The sequence below is a fragment of the Dreissena polymorpha genome, chromosome 9, assembly GCF_020536995.1.
Source record: "Dreissena polymorpha isolate Duluth1 chromosome 9, UMN_Dpol_1.0, whole genome shotgun sequence".
NCBI lineage: Eukaryota > Metazoa > Mollusca > Bivalvia > Myida > Dreissenidae > Dreissena > Dreissena polymorpha.
The window spans coordinates 24,363,084-24,369,225 of NC_068363.1; the positions used below are offsets into that span (position 1 = coordinate 24,363,084).

Sequence of the window (6,142 nt, forward strand, 5' to 3'; positions counted from 1 at the left end):
GGAAAAATGCCCCGCTCCCTAATGCCCATGTTTTTCAACCAACGTGAACTATTTTTCAACTCATCTAAGATATCATTAGGATAAAAATTTTCTGACCAAGTTTCAAGATGATCGGACAATAAATGTGGCCTCTTGAGTGTTAACAGGGTTTTGCAATATCCATATAAGGAAGAAATGCCCCGCCTCCTTTTGGCAATGTTTTGCAACCAACCCGAACCAGTTTCGAACTCATACAAGATATCGTTATGATGAATCTTCTGAGCAAATTTCATGAAAATCGGGCAATAAATTTGGCCACGAGAGTGTTATCAAGGTTTTTCTTAATTCATATACAGCCATATAAGGAAAAATGCCCCGCCCCCTGGAGGCCATGTTTTTCAAGCAATCACAACCAATTTAAACATTGGCCAATATATCATTAGGACAAATCTTCTGACCAAGTTTCATGATGATCATACAATAAATGTTGCCTCTAGAGTGATAACAAGGAATTAATACAGATATATTATGACCAAGAGATATTTTTGTCAGAAACACAATGCCCCCTAATGCACCGCTTTTTTTAACTTTGACCTTGAATGATTACCTTGACCTTTCACCACTGAAAATGTGCAGCTTCGTGAGATACACATGCATGCCAAATATCAAGTTGCTATGACAGGGGTGTGATTGAGGCAAAGTCAGAGGGGAGGAAAATTCTGTTGACTGATTTTGACTACGCGAATGGCGCGCATAACGCAATGACACACATAAAAACATACATTAAAATAAACAACTTTTTGAACTTCATAACAATATTTCTTTATAAAAACCTGTTAAACTTCACATTAATCATTCTGAGGATGCAAAGTAAACAGTTAAGTATTTATTGTGATCAATAGCAGCAGTTTTTCAATGTATTGAATGACAGTTAATAGACTAAATATAAACAAACACACTTGAGTGTTCTTCTGGTGTTAATGATGTATTAACTGAGTTAAATTAATATATTTAATTTGTTTACCTTTCAATATCTTGCATTTCACATCTTCACTCAGTTCAAAGCTATTTCAGTTAACTGAACAGCGTGACAAACATAATAAAGCAGAATATGCATATGAATCTGATTATAATAATGTTCAATATTTCAAAATTCATTGAAAAACTTTACTATATTAAAGTTTTGAATTTTCAAATTCGACCTTTGACCTTGAAGGATGACCTTGATCTTTCACCACTCTAAATGTGCAGCTCCATGAGATACACATACATGCCAAATATCAAGTTGCTATGTTCAATATTTCAAAAGTTATTGCAAATCTTCACTATATTCAATTTTTAATTTTTTGACCTTTGACCTTGAAGGATGACCTTGACCTTTCACCACTAAAAATGTGAAGCTGCATTGGATAAACATGCATGCCAAATATCAAGTTGTTATGTTCAATATTTCAAAAGTTATTGCAAAACTTTACTGTAAGGTTAAAATTTTGAGACAGAATGACAGACAGAAAGAAAGACAGACATGCCAAAAACAATTTACCCCTGATCGATACATAAAAATGCCCCGCCCCCTTGGCGGCAATGTTTTTCTACCAATCGGCGTCATTTTCGAACTCGTCCAAGATAACATTGGTATGAATTTTCTGACAAATTTTTATGAAGATCGGACAACAAATGTGGCCTCTAGCGTGTAAACAAGGTTTTACTAAAGCCATATTTAGCCATATATTGAAAAATACCCCGCCTCTAAGAAGCCGTGTTTTTAAAGCAAACATTACCATTTTAGAACTCGTCCAATATATCATTGACCGGATTTCATGAAGATTGGACGATAAATATGGCCTCTAGAGTGTTAACAAGGCAAATGTTGACGCCGCAAAACACACGACGATGGATAAAAGGCGATCACAAAAGCTCACCATGAGCACACATTGTGCTCAGGTGAGCTAAACATGTTCAGATGTTTTGTGTGTACCTAAAAAGCATGCAAAATGAGGAGAAGAAACATGGAGCAAGGCTACGCAACATGCTTTTTTACGTCATATCTTCTCCAACACTCACCATATCCCCACTTAGCAGCCAAGTGTAGTGGAGTCTCTCCCATATCACTCACCATATCCCCACTTAGCAGCCAAGTGCAGTGGAGTGTCTCCCATATCATTTACCATATCCCCACTTAGCAGGCAAGTGCAGTGAAGTCTCTCCCATATCATTTACCATATCCCCACTTAGCAGCCAAGTGCAGTGGAGTCTCTCCCATATCACTTACCATATCCCCACTTAGCAGCCAAGTGCAGTGGAGTCTCTCCTATATCACTTACCATATCCCCACTTAGCAGCCAAGTGCAGTGGAGTCTCTCCCATATCACTTACCATATCCCCACTTAACAGCCAAGTGCAGTGGAGTATCTCCTATATCACATACCATATCCCCACTTAGCAGCCAAGTGCAGTGGAGTCTCTCCCATATCATTTACCATATCCCCACTTAGCAGCCAAGTACAGTGGAGTCTCTCCCATATCATTTACCGTATCCCCACTTAGCAGCCAAGTGTGTACCTAAAAAGCATGCAAAATGAGGAGAAGAAACATGGAGGAAGGCTACGCAACATGCTGTTTTACGCCATATCTTCTCCAATACTTACCATATCCCCACTTAGCAGCCAAGTGCAGTGGAGTCTCTCCTATATCATTTACCGTATCCCCACTTAGCAGCCAAGTACAGTGGAGTCTCTCCCATATCATTTACCGTATCCCCACTTAGCAGCCAAGTACAGTGGAGTCTCTCCCATATCACTCACCGTATCCCCACTTAGCAGCCAAGTGCAGTGGAGTCTCTCCCATATCACTCACCATATCCCCACTTAGCAGCCAAGTGCAATGGAGTCTCTCCCATATCACTCACCGTATCCCCACTTAGCAGCCAAGTGCAGTGGAGTATCTCCCATATCACTCACCATATCCCCACTTAGCAGCCAAGTGCAGTAGAGTCTCTCCCATATCACTCACCGTATCCCCACTTAGCAGCCAAGTGCAGTGGAGTCTCTCCCATATCACTCACCGTATCCCCACTTAGAAGCCAAGTGCAGTGGAGTATCTCCTATATCACTCACCATATATCCACTTAGCAGCCAAGTGCAGTGGAGTCTCTCCCATATCACTCACCATATTCCCACTTAGCAGCCAAGTGCAGTGGAGTATCTCCTATGTCACTCACCATATATCCACTTAGCAGCCAAGTGCAGTGGAGTCTCTCCCATATCACTCACCATATTCCCACTTAGCAGCCAAGTGCAGTGGAGTGTCTCCCATATCATTGCCTGCGTTTACATCAACACGACTCCTTAGGCTGTCCAAGAACAGAATGGCTTTCACACACTAAAATGAACGTGCAATGTGGACATATTATAATATTAGCAGCGCTCTGGGAAAACAGGGCTTAATGCATCAGCATTAAGTGTTGTCCCAGTTAAGTGTTGTCCCAGTTAAGTGTTGTCCCAGTTAAGTGTTGTCCCAGATGATCCTTTGCAATCTCCGTGTCAACTGGCGTTTTGCTAAGATATGTTAAACAATAACATAAAACGGGACAACGTAGTCCCTGATTAGCCCGTGCAGATTGCACAGGCTAATCTACGACACTTCATACACATGCATTACGCCCCATTTACCCAAGAGTGTAAGTCAGAGTCAGACAAGAGTGTTTGCTTATTGTTAATACTAATCTAAATATCACATCTTATATGGGGCTTGTCCTCAGCATTTTGGGTATATGACCCGTGAAATTGGGCATTTTAGAATCAATTTACTTTCAATTGGGAAATTAGTATTGCTTGATTTTTATATTTTAAATAATTATTGAAACAACTTGCATGACATATAAAATACTTAACATTAAGATATCAGTACAAAAAGTATTGATGAATTTAGCTATGAACAATATGTTAGTTTATAACCCTGAATAACTGCTACATTACAGAACTATGCATCATTAGGTATTTCGACATATTGAACATTATTTGTTAAATGTCTTTATTTACTTTTTTTTTTTTTCTCATGTCCATTTTAGGCACATAAATGCAGTGGAATGTTGCCTTCATTGTCTATGGCTCGCACTGAACCCCCAAAATGAACCAAGAGTAACTAAAAATACAAAAGAGTTATAAGTACAAGAGATGCCTTCACAGGTGTGAAGCCTTTCTAACCCTTAACCACTAAGTGTGAAGCCTATCTAACCCTTTACCACTAAGATACGTATTTTAACGCATTTGTAGTCATAAATATGTATGATATGTCTTTGTAAAGAAAGTCTCTTCTTAGCAAAAGTCTAGTTTAAGCGGAAAGTGTCATCCCTGATTAGACTGTGCGCACTGCACAGGCTAATCTGGGACGACACTTTACGCACATGCATTAAACCCCTTAATCACAGATCATCGCCCAAATCATGCTTTCATAGTTTTAGTAAGGCTCTGAGGAAGAGGCTCTAGTCTTCAATAATGTTGAAACAAGAAACCGTCGCAGACAGGTGATGCTCCCCAAAGGTTATTTTTGTCACAATATTGCACTTTATATTCAGATAAAAGGAAACCTCTTGAGGGGCATAACTTTGGACAAAATAATACGATGGATGGTTTAGCAACTTAAAAATGTCAAAGGGCCATAACTCTCTAAATAAATCATATAACCAGAACCCACAAATAACATGCGCATTTCCTCAAGGTAGTTAAGCTTCCCATAAAGCTTCATTGAATTCTAGTCAGTAGTTGGGGTGAAATAGCCCGGACAAGAATTGCACTATATGTACAGTTTAAAGAAAATTCAAAGGGCCATAACTCTGTGAAAAATCATCTGACCATAACCGGCTGATAATATGCACTTTTCCTGTTGGTAGTGAAGCTTCCTATAAAGTTTCATTGAATTCCGGTCATCTTGTTGCGGAGAAATAGCCTGGACAAGAAATTCACTATATGTACAGTTAATGGAAAATTGTAAGGGCCATAACTCTGTGAAAAATGATCCGACCCGAACCAGCTGATAATATGCACATCTCCTCTTGGAAGTGAAGCTTCCTATAAAGTTTAATTGAATAACGGTCATTAATTGCTGAGAAATAGCCCGACCACAAATTGTGCACTGACGGACGACACACGGACACAAGGACAAAGCAGCGACTATACGCTCCCCAGGGATAACTTTGGCACATTTCCATTGATGGGCAAATACATTTTAGGGGTAGGTTTCATGGAAACCTGGATGAAAATTATATGAATACAAATAATCTGAGAGGGTTTAGCCTAAGATTGGCAACAGCTTCAGAATTAAACAAAACCCTGTTATGCTTTAACATTTACATTTCTAAAAATAAACACACTTCATGAAATTTCTACCTGATTTAAGTTCAAAAATTGACCATAATTTGACAAGAATTTTAAATTGTGTAAACAAACACTTTCAATTTGTTGCCTTATTTTTTTCAAATATATTTAACAATTACAGCTGGACTACACAATTATAAAACTGTAATATAATGCTTTATCTTTATTAAGTCTGTCAGTAAAAAAAATGCTGGAATTTGCAAATCAAACTTAGACCAATTTTGTGATTCTCGTAAGTTAGTTAGGTAGGCCCATACACAATAAAGGCTTTTGAATTAAACCTCATAAAGTATAAAACAAGTCTACATCGAGGAAAACTTGGCTTAATACATGTGCATAATATCTTCCCAGATTAATCGGTGCAGTTTGCATCAGATAATCAGGGACGAAACAGGTGCAGTCTGCATCAGATAATCAGGGACGACACTTTCCGCTTTTATTGATTTTTCTTAAAAAAGGAAGGCTCCCCTGAACGAAACTCTAGTCTATGTGGTAAGTGTTGTCCCAGATTAGCCTGTGCAGACCTATGGTAAGTGTTGTCCCAGATTAGCCTGTGCAGACCTGTGGTAAGTGTTGTCCCAGATTAGCCTGTGCAGACCTGAGGTAAGTGTTGTACCAGATTAGCCTGTGCAGACCTGTGGTAAGTGTTGTCCCAGATTAGCCTGTGCAGACCTGTGGAAAGTGATGTCCCAGATTAGCCTGTGCAGACCTGTGGTATGTGTTGTCCCAGATTAGCCTGTACAGACCTGTGGTAAGTGTTGTCCCAGATTAGCCTGTGCAGACCTGTG

The 6,142-nt window shown here is 39.2% G+C and overlaps 2 protein-coding genes across 3 annotated transcripts in view; one reads left to right on the forward strand and one right to left on the reverse strand.

Moving 5' to 3' along the window:
- The window catches only part of LOC127845441 (ankyrin repeat domain-containing protein 27-like), a 339,366-nt gene that overhangs the window by 309,053 nt on the left and 24,171 nt on the right, over window positions 1–6,142 (reverse strand). The gene's annotated exons all lie outside the window — the stretch shown is intronic.
- Window positions 1–6,142, forward strand: part of LOC127845917 (uncharacterized) — a 362,958-nt gene that overhangs the window by 116,936 nt on the left and 239,880 nt on the right. The window lies entirely within an intron of this gene.